The 12,452-nt window shown below is 37.9% G+C and overlaps 1 long non-coding RNA gene across 1 annotated transcript in view; it reads right to left on the bottom strand.

Moving 5' to 3' along the window:
- Nucleotides 1-9,073, bottom strand: part of LOC123384994 — a 78,031-nt gene extending 68,958 nt beyond the window's left edge. The window contains exon 1 of the long non-coding RNA XR_006596887.1: nucleotides 8,535-9,073. This is a non-coding gene — a long non-coding RNA (uncharacterized LOC123384994). The remainder of the gene's footprint in view (nucleotides 1-8,534) is intronic.
- Between the last annotated feature and the right edge of the window lie 3,379 nt (nucleotides 9,074-12,452).

Genomic DNA, 12,452 nt, shown 5'->3' with positions numbered 1-12,452 from the left:
TGTTGAGATCTTCCATAACCCCTGAAATGCTGCTGCTTTACAATCACGTGAACTTTTTCTGGGGCAAGCTGGCACCCAGCCGCAGTCTCTGGACAACGGCAACAACACGGTCCCACGAACATTCCTGGGTGCAGCCAGCACCTGGACATGGCTTGGTGAGACCCTCTCCCAGAAAGTCTGAGCGGGACAAAGCACAGTCTGTCAGAAGTGAGGGGTTGGGAAACAGCCGCATCTGAGATAAAACTTAGGAGGGATGTGCCACTTGGCAACTTGTCGGCTTGGTCATGGACAGAGTAAAAGTGGGAAGTGGATGGAAGCCAGAGACAAAGGAGGGGTGCTTGTTGCCATTCAGGGAGAGCACAGAGTTCTGATACTAAGACTGGGTAGCTGGGTGACACCATTTTCACCCCTCCCATGCATGTGCATACATGCCTACAGGTGCCACAGCAATCCATGCAAGTAAGCTAAGCAACACCACCTAGTGGAGAACAGAGCCATTCCACTGAGCCCTGCCCAACTGGGCCAACCTTGCTCTTCAGGAACACCACAAGTCTCTTCGCCTGCTTAGTTTATGGACTATAAAGCACTTCATAGTGTGACTTCTAAGGGAAACCAATGTAATTTCAATTGTATTAAAGTCTCTTCTCTCATTCATCTTTTCAATTTTTTTTCTTTTCTTATTCTTGAATACAGAAAGAGAAAAACCATTTTTTTATTTTCTATTTTTATTAAAAATATTTTTCATTACTTTTTTCTACAATATCTTTTACTTTTTTGTAAAAATTTTAAATTGTATTTTACTTCCATCCTTTCATCTTATTCGATTTTATTGTATTCATTTTTTCAAATTGTCAAGTTTTCCTTCTTTTTTCTTTTTTCTTTTCTTGTCTTTCCATTTTTTTCCCTAATCTATCAAGTTCCTTTCAACAACCAGACCAAACACACCTAAGATCTAGTATATTTTATTTGAATTTTGTGGTGTTTTTAATGTTTTAATTTTAATTTTTTACCTTAATAGTCCCTTTTCTTCCTTCAAAATGACAAAATGAAGGAATTCACCCCAAAAGAAAGAGCAGGAAGAAATGACAGCCAGGGACCTACTCAACACACATAGAAGCAAGATGTCTGAGCCAGAATTTAGAATCATGATAATAAGAGTACTAGCTGGGGTTGAAGATAGAAGAATCGCTCTCTGCAGAGATAAAAGAAGTAAAAGCTAGTCAGGATGAAATAAAAAATGCTATAACTGAGATGCAATCTCAAATGGATGCCACAGCAGCAAGGATGGATGATGCAAAGCAGCAGAATCAGTGATATAGAGGAAAAACTTACAGAGAACAGTGAAGCAGAAAAAAAGAGGGAAACTAAGGCAAAAGAGCATGATTTAAGAATTAGAGAAATCAGTGACTCATTAAAAAGGAACAACATTAAAATCATAGAGGAGTCTCAGAAGATGAAGAGAGAGAAAAAGGGGTAGAAGGTTTATGTGAGCAAATCATAGCAGAAAACTTTCCTAACTTGGGGAAAGACAGACATCAAAATCCAGGAAGCACATAGGACTCCCATTAGATTCAACAAAAACCAACCATCAACAAGGCATATCATAGTCAAATTCGCAAAATACTCAGGCAAGGAAAGAATCATGAAAGCAGCAAGGGAAAAGAAGTCCTTAACCTACAAGGGAAGACAGATCAGGTTTGCAGCAGACCTATACACAGAAACATGGCAGGCTAGAAAGGAGTGGCAGGATATATTCAATGTACTGAACTGGCAAAATATGCAGCCAAGAATTCTTTATCCAGCAAGGCTGCCACTCAAAATAGAAGGAGAGATTAAAAGTTTCCCAGAAAAACAAAAATTAAAGGAGTTCATAACCACTAAACCAGTCCCACAAGAAATTTAAAGGGGGACTCTCTGAAGGGAGAAAAGATGAGAAAAAACAAATAAACAAAAAAGACCAAAAGCAACAAAGACTAGAAAGGACCAGAGAACACCACCAGAAACTCCAACTTTACAGGCAACATAATGGCAATAAATTCATATCTTTCAGTACTCACGCTAAATGTCAATGGACTAAATGCTCTAATCAAAAGACATAGGGTAACAGAATGGATAAGAAAACAAGATCCATCTATATGCTGTTTACAAGAGACCCAGTTTAGATGTAAAGACACCTTCAGATTGAAAGTAAGGGGATGGAAAACCATCTATCATGCTAATGGTCAACAAAAGAAAGCCGGAGTAGCCATACTTATATCAGACAATCTAGACTTTAAAATAAAGACTGTAACAAGAGATGAAGATGGGCATTATGTCATAATTGAGGGGTCCATCTGCCAAGAAGATCTAACAATTGTAAACATTTATGCTCCAAATGTGAAAGCACCCAAATATATAAATCAATTAATCACAAACATAAAGAAACTCATTGATAATAATACCATACTAGTAGGGGACTTCAACACCCCACTCACAGCAATGGACAGATCATCTAAACAGGAATCAACAAGTAAACAATGGCTTTGAATGACACACTGCGCTGGATGGACTTAACAGATGTATTCAGAACATTTCATCCTAAAGCAGCAGAATACACATTCTTCTCCAGTCCACCTGGAACATTCTCCACAACAGATTACATACTGGGACACAAATCAGCCCTCAGTAAGTACAAAAAGATCAAGATTATACCGTGCATACTTTCAGACCACAACGGTATGAAACACGAAATCAACCACAAGAAAAAAAGAAGTTAAAGAGGAAAGTAAAAAGTACAAGGAAGCCAATGAAAATGATAACACCACAGCACAAAACCTCTGGGATGCAGCAAAGGTGGTCATAGGAGGGAAATACATAGCAATCCAGGCCTTTCTAAAGAAGGAAGAAAGGTCTCAGATACACAACCTAATCTTACACCTTAAAGACCTGGAAAAAGAACAGCAAATAAAACCCAAAAATAGCAGAAGACAGAAATCAATAAATATTAGAGCAGAAATCAATGCTATCAAAACCAAACCAAAACAAAACAAAACAAAACAAAACAAAACAGTAGAACAGATCAATGACACCAGAAGCTTGTTCTTTGAAAGAATTAACAAAACTCATAAACCCCTCGACAGTTTGATCAAAAAGAAAAAGGAAAGGACCCAAATAAATAAAATCAAGAATGAAAGAGGAGAGGTCACAACCAACACAGCAGAAATACAAACAATAATAAGAGAATATTATGAGCAATTATACGCCAGTAAAATGGGCAATCTGGAAGAAATGGACAAATCCCTAGAGACATATACACTACCAAAACTGAAACAGGAAGAAATAGAAAATTTGAACAGACCCATAACCACTAAAGAAATCAAATTAGTAATCAAGCATCTCACAAAAAACAAGAGTCCAGGGCCACATGGCTTTCCGGGGGAATTCTACCAAACATTTAAAGAAGAATAAACACCTATTCCTTTGAAGCTGTTCCAAAATACAGAAATAGAAGGAAAACTTCCAAACTCTTTCTATGAAGCCAGTATTAACTTGATTCCAAAACAAGACAAAGACCCCACTACAAAGGAGAACTACAGACCAATTTCCCTGATGAACATGGATGTAATAATCCTCAACAAGATATTAGCCAACCGGATCCAACAATACATTAAGAAAATTATTCACCACGACCAAGTGGGATTTATACCGGGGAGGCAGGTCTGGTTCAATATCCACGAAACAAACAATGTGATTCATCACATCAATAAAAGAAAAGACAAGAACCATATGATCCTCTCAGTAGATGCAGAGACAACATTTGACAAAATACAGTATCATTTCTTGATAAAAGCCCTCAAGAAAGTAAGGAAAGAAGGATCACACCTTGAGATCATAAAAGCCATATACAAAAGACCCACCATTAATATCATCCTCAATGGGGAAAACCTGAGAGCTTTCCCCCTAAGCTCAGGAACAAGACAGGGATGTCCACTCTCACCACTGCTATTCAACATAGTATTGGAAGTCTTAGCCTCAGCAATCAAACAACACAAAGAAATAAAAGGCATCCAAATCGGTCATGAGGAGGTCAAACTTTCACTCTTAGTAGATGACATGATACTCTATATGGAAAACCCAAAAGATTCCACGAAAAAGCTGCTAGAACTGAACCATGAATTCAGCAAAGTTGCAGGATATAAAATCAATGCACAGAAATCAGTTGCATTCCTATACACCAACAATGAAGCAACAGAAAGAGAAATCAAGGAATCAATCCCATTTACAATTGCACCAAAACCCATAAAATACCTAGGAATAAATCTAACCAAAGAGGTGAAAAATTTATATACTGAAAACGATAGAAAGCTTATGAAAGAAATTGAAGAAGACACAAAAAAATGGAAAAATATTCCAAGCTCCTGGATAGGAAGAACAAATTTTGTTAAAATGTCAATATTACCCAAAGCAATCTATATATTCAATGCAATACCTGTCAAAATAACACCAGCATTCTTCACAGAGCTAGAACAAACAATCCTAAAATTTGTATGGAACCAGAAAAGACCCTGAATAGCCAAAGCAATCTTGAAAAAGAAAACCAAAGCTGGAGGCATCACAATCCCAGACTTCAAACTGTATTACAAAGCTGTAATCATCAAGACAGCATGGTACTGGCACAAAAACAGACAGATCAATGGAACAGAGAACCCAGAAATGGACCCACAAACGTATGGCCAAGTAATCTTTCAGAAAGCAGGAAGGAATATCCAATGGAATAAAGACAGTCTCTTCAGCAAATGGTGCTGGGAAAACTGGTCAGTGACATGCAGAAAAATGAACCTGGACCACTTTCTTACACCATACACAAAAATGAACTCAAAATGGATGAAAGACCTAAACGTAAGACAGGAAGGTTTCAAAATCCCAAAGGAGAAAGCAGGCAAAAACCTCTTTGACCTTGGCTGCAACAACTTCTTACTCAACACATCTCCAGAGGCAAGGGAAACAAAAGCAAAAATGAACTATTGGGACCTCATCAAAATAAAAATCTTCTGCACAGCGAAGGAAACAATCAGCAAAACTAAAAGGCAACCAACAGAATGGGAGAAGGTAGTTGCAAATGATATATTAGATAAAGGGTTAATATCCAAAATCTATAAAGATCTCATCAAACTCAACACCCAAAAAACAAATAATCCACTGAAGAAATGGGCAAAAGACATGAATAGACACTTCTCCAAAGAAGACATCCAGATGGCCAACTGACACATGAAAAAATGCTCAACATCACTCAGCATCAGGGAAATACAAATCAAAACCACAATGAGATACCACATCACACCTGTCAGAACGGCTAACATTAACAACTCAGGCAACAACAGATGTTGGCAAGGATGCAGAGAAAGAGGATCTCTTTTGCATTGTTGGTGGCAATGCAAGCTGGTGCAGCCACTTTGGGAAACAGTATGGAGGTTCCTCAAAAAATTAAGAATAGAACTACCCTACAACCCAGCAACTGCACTACTAGGTATTATCCAAGGAATACAGGTATGCTGTTTCAAAGGGACACATGTACCCCAATGTTTATAGCAATGCTATTGACAATAGCCAAAGTATGGAAAGAGCCCAAATTTCCATCATTGGATGAATGGATAAAGAAGATCTGGTACATATATACAATGAAGTATTACTTGGCAACCAAAAAGAATGAAATCTTGCCATTTGCAACTACATGGATGGAACTGGAGGGTATTATGCTGAACAAAATTAGAGAAAAACAAGTATCATATGATGCCACTCATATGAGGAATTTAAGATACAGAACAGGTGAACATAAGGGAAGAGAAGCAAAAATGATATAAAAACAGGGAGGGGGACAAAACAAGAGATTCTTAAATACAGAGAACAAACAAGGTTGTTGGAGGTGTTGTGGGAGGGGGGGGATGGGCTAAATGGGTAAGGGGCATCAAGTAATCTACTCCTGAAATCATTGTTGCACTATATGCTAACTTGGATGTAAATTAAAAAAATAATAAATTATAAAAAAAATCTCATTTAACGTAATACCCCCAACTCCCCTATAAATGAAGCTCTTTGCTTTTACCATATCACCTCTGCTCTCTTTCAGAGTTACCCAAGTATAAGTCCTCACTCTAGAGCCCTTTCTAAAAAGATTGCCTTTTAAAACTTTCCATTTAATATAATTTTAATCAGTCAAAATGGAGTTTTCAAGTTTGTCTCTAAGCTATATTTTCTTTTATTGAAGTTCTTTGTTCTCTTTTATTTATCTCTGGTAGTAATAGAAAACTTTTCATGAAAACCTTGAGCGCAATATTTTTAATCCATTAGAGATATGAATAAAAGGAACCAAATCCCTTCCCTATTTTTCCAAAGATGTAAAAATATAAAGAACTTAAGACCCCCAGTACAGCCATTATTCACTATATGGTGACTGCCTTGAGAGATTGGGACATTAAAATTTTTCTTTTGTTCTCATTTTTTATAAGGAAACTAAATGCAAAGAAAAGTGTTAATACAATGCACAGGATACAGATTAAAACATCAAAGTCAGGAAATGCAGAGGTGAATGATTTCATAGGAAACTTAGCTCGTGTCCACTGACCACAGGCATAATAATCATCTGTCAGCCCTACTCATCTGGTGTTTCTGCTGCTAAATTGACCTTCTGGCCACCAACCTTTATGAATCTGTATTTTCCTGGGCAGTTGTTGTAAGTACAGAAGTGAACAAACTACTATTGGAATTATTGCTTATTAAAATTCATATTTATTTTTACTCTCTGCAATTTATCTACTTTAAAAATATAATTATTTGTAATCACAAATTTTTAGTTTCTATGACCAGAAGAAATGTTGCTGAATCAACAAGATGCTAAAAACTCTGGTCTATTCAGTAAACAGTTCAGTTAACATAGCCCTGAACTGAGTCAGATTGAATGTCTGACAGTTGAATTATTTGGACATTTAAGTGTCACAAACAACCAATCTCACTCCCGTAATAGGAAACAATTGAACATACATCACCCTGATTTATTTGACTTTGTGGGGTTAAATCTGCTGAAGGTCTTGGATGCCCTCCCCTTAGCCATCTCCCCCTACCTTCCTACTCCCCTCCAAGTCAGAGAAGGGAATGGAAAGGTGAGAGATAGAGACTAAATATGGTGTGGATTGCTCCATTTCCCAAGCCTGTCCCCTCCTCTAGTAGAAACTCTGCCTAGAACCCCATCAGTCTAGAGTAGAGGTTGGCAAACTCCTTCCAAATAAGGGCCAGCAAATATATTCAGCTTTTCAAGCCAAAAGGTATCTGATTCAACTACTCAACTCTGCTTTTAGAGCACAAGAGCAGCCACAGACAATAAACAAACGCGTGTAGCTATGTTCCAACAAAACTTTATTTACAAACACAGGCAGTGAGCCAGGTCATAGTTTGCCATCTCCTGATCTGGGGAACTAGGCTTATCTGTTTCGTTTTGGTGTTTTTTTCATATTTTATCAAGACTATGGTCCATTTTATAGCTCGGTAACTCAACTTTTTTTTTTTTTTTTACTATATATATATACACTGTTGCCTAATTCTATTTTATATCTTGTCACCACTATTCAAATTGATTCCATCATTTATCCTCATCATAAAGTTTCTAACCCCTAGTCCAGATGCCTTTATTTCTCTTTACCTTTAACCACAACTCCAATTTCCCCAGCCATTGTCCACTGGGCAGTACAATTGAGTCAGGATACTTGAGCTGTAATACTTGTATTAATCAGTGATTTCTGGAGGTGTCTGGGTGTCTCAGTCAGTTGAGTTTCAGATTCTTGGTTTTCGGCTCAGGTCATGATCTCATGGTTCGTGAAGTAGGCTCTGCCTAGGATTCTCTCTCTCTTCCTCCCCCTCTACCCCTGCCCACTCTCACACACACTCACTCTGTCCCAAAATAAATAAACTTTTTTTTAAAAATTAGTGATTGCTATTTAACAAAGCACCCCAAAATTCAGTGGCTTAAAACAATCACTTATTATTTTTCATGAGTCTCTGGGTGAGCTGCTAAGTTACGTCTACCCTCACTTCTCCTAATTTTCTCACTTATTCCTGGTATTATTCCAAATGAACTGATAAAACTATTTCATCTAACTCACCCCTCAAAAATTCATTGAGGTTTTAATTGCCTCAAACACTTAATTGTGAGAAGATTGACATTTCTACGATATTGTCTTTTCACCTAGTACCATAGTATACCGCTCCCATTTTTTAAGGTCCTGCTTCATAGCTTTTCATAACATTTTATAGTTTTATTCAACTAGACCTGTTTCTTTTCTTCTTAATTTTGTTGCCAAGTATTTTACAGGTTATGTGGCTACCATCTGGGACAGGTTACGTGGCTATCATCTGGGACTGGGACATTTTGGGTTCACAAACTTGAGAATTTCCCTGTGAAATGTGAAACCAGCCCCCATATCCGGAGGGCAAGGAGAGAGGGAAGAAAGAGACTAGGCACTCTACATTGGGAGGTGGCAAGCTTAAGCAGCAAGGGAACTTACCTAGGAAGCTTCTCTTCGGCAGCCGGAGGACGAGATCTCCCCATCAGCCCACCGAAATTTTAAAAGATTACATAACAGCCTTAACAGGATTCATTCACACATACTGTCCAGGTGGTCCCCCTAACACATAGCTCTCTCAGGTCCGCAACCGTGGAAACGCGAAGCGCCGGGGAGGGGTGAGGAGCCTCCAGCTGCCGGCCCGCCCACGGTCAGTTCCTGGGTCATTTGGCGGTCACGCTCACCCAATGACCTCCTCCGACAGACATTTTCATTTGTAGTCAAGTATTGTTAATACAGAAATTTTTGGTTTTGCACATTTTGGGTGATTTGGGCTTTTGCACATTTATCTTACACCCAACCTCTTTACCAAAGTTAACTTTTAAATTCTCGTCTAGCAAAATCATGTTATACTCAATTTTTATTTCAATTCTCATTTTTAAACTTTTGTTTTCCCCTTCTCCTTTCTTAATATTCTTTACTATGTCAGTTACTGTTATAAGCATTAAACAAAATAATACATGTAAAGCACTTAGCAGTTTCTTGAAAATAAAATAGTAAGTACTCAGGGGTGTCTGGGTGGTTCAATTGGTTAAGCATCCGACTCCGGCTCAGGTCATGATCTCGAGGTTTGTGGATTTCAGCCGTGCTTCAGGCTCTGTGCTGACAGCTGAGAGTTCTGGAGCCTGCTTCAGATTGTGTCTCCCTCTCTCTCTGCCCCTCTCCTGCTAGTGCACTCTCTCTCTCTCAAAATAAGTAAAAATATTAAAAAAAAAAAAATAGTAAGCACTCAGTAAACATTAGCTATTAAGATTTCAATGATTTAAATTTTTTGCTATTCTTTATTCATCACCCTACTCTTAGCTATGAGATCTTTTGACTACGAGCAGGAAAAGAATCCCTATGTGGAAAAGTCTGGGCAACAGTATATAATTTTGTACCTCATATTCCTAATACCATAATACCTGTTATATCCCCAGGAGATGCAAATAATTAGCTAGTAAATGACGCACCACTTATATAGTTCAATTCTAAAAGTCAAATATATTTAAGATTTTATGCTTTAATCAAAGGTGTCAAACAAGCTGAACTCAGCTTTTATCTGAAGTGTAATGCTTGTAAAATGCAGCTTTAATATAACTGATGTTAATTAAAGCAGACCTTCCTCATTAAACTTAATGTTGAGAATAAACTTTCTTTCTAATCCTGATCTAACACTCCTCATATTTTAAAATATATTTCATTGATCTCATTTTTCAAAGTGCCACCATTTTTTCAATGATTCCTTTCTTTTGCATTTGAATTAGTCTATGCTTGTTTTAGACAAATGTGTGTATTTTTCTGCATTTTCCCCTTGCAAAAATGTACTTGTTTTCTTAATCTAGAAAACACAGAAGTTAGACACAAGGAAAATGCAAGGGAAAAAAGCATGGCTGAACCAGGAACAGTGTTTGGATAGTCTTAGATTTGTTGGTTGCTTTTTTTTTTTTTTTAACGGTTATTTATTTCTGAGAGAGACAGACAGGCGGAGAGACAGCGAGACAGAGGAACTGAAGCAGGCTCTGAGCTGACAGCACTGAGCCCAGTGTGGGGCTTGCACTCACAAACCTTGAAATCATGACCTAAGGTGAAATTGGACCCTTAACCGACTGAGCTACCCAGGTGCCCCTTAGATTTGTTATCTAACATGTATCTGTATTTAGTCACTTTGTGAAGTGGGCTAGAGAACAGTGTTACTATGCACATATTACAAGGTCTTGTCTCAAAGATATTGGTATCACTGTATTTCTTGGCCAAAAGACTACATCTTTAAATATGATGATAAAGGATTACTTTACACACACTGCCTCATAATTCCTGACTATGACCTTCACAGGTAAGGAAACAGGCTTCATGAAGCTGCAGGTCACAACCAACAAGGAATTGGTCAAATTTTATTTCCAAGCCTGAATTCTTAAATCACAAAACTGTACTCTCTCTTAAGCTTGTTCCTTGGCTTAAGCCAAAACATCTAAATATCTAAGCTTTTAACGTTTTTCTTACTCAAATTTCTGTAACGGCTGTATGAGTAGCTCATTGGAATTAGCCCACAACATGTCGAAAATCAAATTTCTATTTCTGCACCTATGTAGAACACTTATATATGCATGCCCCTAGATCACACAAGATAACACTAACCACACTGAAGATGAAAGTCTTGTAGGGCAAACTCTGGGCAGCCAGGCAGTGAATCCAGACATCTTGACATTAACTCCTCTTGCTTGAAGCGGCTGGTTTTTCTTGGGGGAACTGATTGTGCAGCAAAGCCTCAGTATGCTTACTTTTAACAGATGCCTATGTTCTTTTGGGTAATTGGAGTGGTTGTGCTGCTGGGGAAAACAAACACTTTTCAAAAAGTTTAAGCCAGAGCTGTTGTGAGGAATGCAGTGAGGGAGCTCATATTCTAATTCATTTCAATGCAGAGAAGACAGATCATTACAGATGCTCAGTGCTGGTGCAGGTCTGGGAGATAGAGGTCCGTGATGAAATTTTCCATGTTTCATATTTCCTCAAATCTAGGCCCTCAATTCTGGTGCCATTTTCCTTGGGAATTTGGGGAAGCAGGAAGTCAGGATAAGAAGGAGGCTTCAATCTTAACACACCCCTGCTTAGTCACTCCTCAAGTACGTATCTTTAGGGAAGCCAGCTTTTTACCTCAGTCCAGAAAACACTCGCTCGGAGTTAAGTGGGCAGGATGTTCCTTGTGCCATTTTTATATAATTATATTCAAGACAATAATGTGTGGATCAGGGAATGGAATCCAGCAGAAATATAACCCAAGAGGTTTGCAGGCCCTCCAAGAAATATACCACACACAGAAAAGAGGCCCAGTGGCCAAATACTTCCTTACTTTGTGAGCCAACCAACCCCTGGATACATATGTGCTAATAAAAATAGACCATGTGTAAGAACCATGACTTCCGAATTTTTCTTGATAAAGTATCTGAATGCTGACTTCCAAGAGACAGACATAATTGCTCCCCTCTTAGATGAAAATAAAACTCAAATATGTGGTCTGGATTACCAGAGTAGAACAGAGAATTGACAGATTTAAAACATTATTTTTGCCAAGATGATTGCACTTTCTTTTCCTCCTTTCTTTAAAAAGGAGTATTTTTCCATTCTCTTTTCCAGCTGATGGATAGATAAAAAAAATGGCACTGAGATTTCCAAGACCACTTGGCAGGAGAGGTTGAATGTAAAAAGGTTGAATGTTTTAAAGATTGGTTTGGGCTCATTTTTATGGACTGGGAAGAGGAAAAATTAAATTTGTGTGTATCAGATTTTTTGATTAAAGATACACATACCAACATGTGAACTAGTGGAAATCATTGGGTGCTTCTGTTTTCTTCCCCATTTCTCTGCTACACACAAGTGGGTGGCCAATCCCAAGGGCCCAGGGGCATAGAATTACGTTTTCATCATGTCTGTCTTTGGCAGGCTGGAGGCCAGGGGGTACAGTGGGGACCAGATTCAGGAAAGGACAATTACAGATAGAATAGAAATCTACTTTTTAGAACACATTTCATCCTAATGCTATTAATCGTAACTTCTTTTCTTCATGATCTCATCTTGATTTTATGAGTATAAAGGACAAGTTTCCTAAGTGCCAAGTTTTTAAAGATGTTTTTCTTCTGTGTTTTTAACTCTTAAATACACAGCTGACAGTAAAAATCATCTTGAAATTTAGCAGTATCAAGATTTTTATATGAAATACACATTTTCCTCACATGATTATGTTATGATCAGGGAGCTTGATGGCAAACAAGAGAAACTCCAGATAATTTTGGTAGCAAAGAAATTTATAGGAAGACTATTGGGTATCTTAGAGAATTGATGGAAAATGCAAGAGAATGAGGCTCAGAAAATGGTATGGAATGA

Source organism: Felis catus, chromosome B1, assembly GCF_018350175.1.
Source record: "Felis catus isolate Fca126 chromosome B1, F.catus_Fca126_mat1.0, whole genome shotgun sequence".
Lineage (NCBI taxonomy): Eukaryota > Metazoa > Chordata > Mammalia > Carnivora > Felidae > Felis > Felis catus.
Note: the sequence above shows the minus strand (reverse complement) of the source record. Positions and strands in the feature narration are given on the sequence as shown.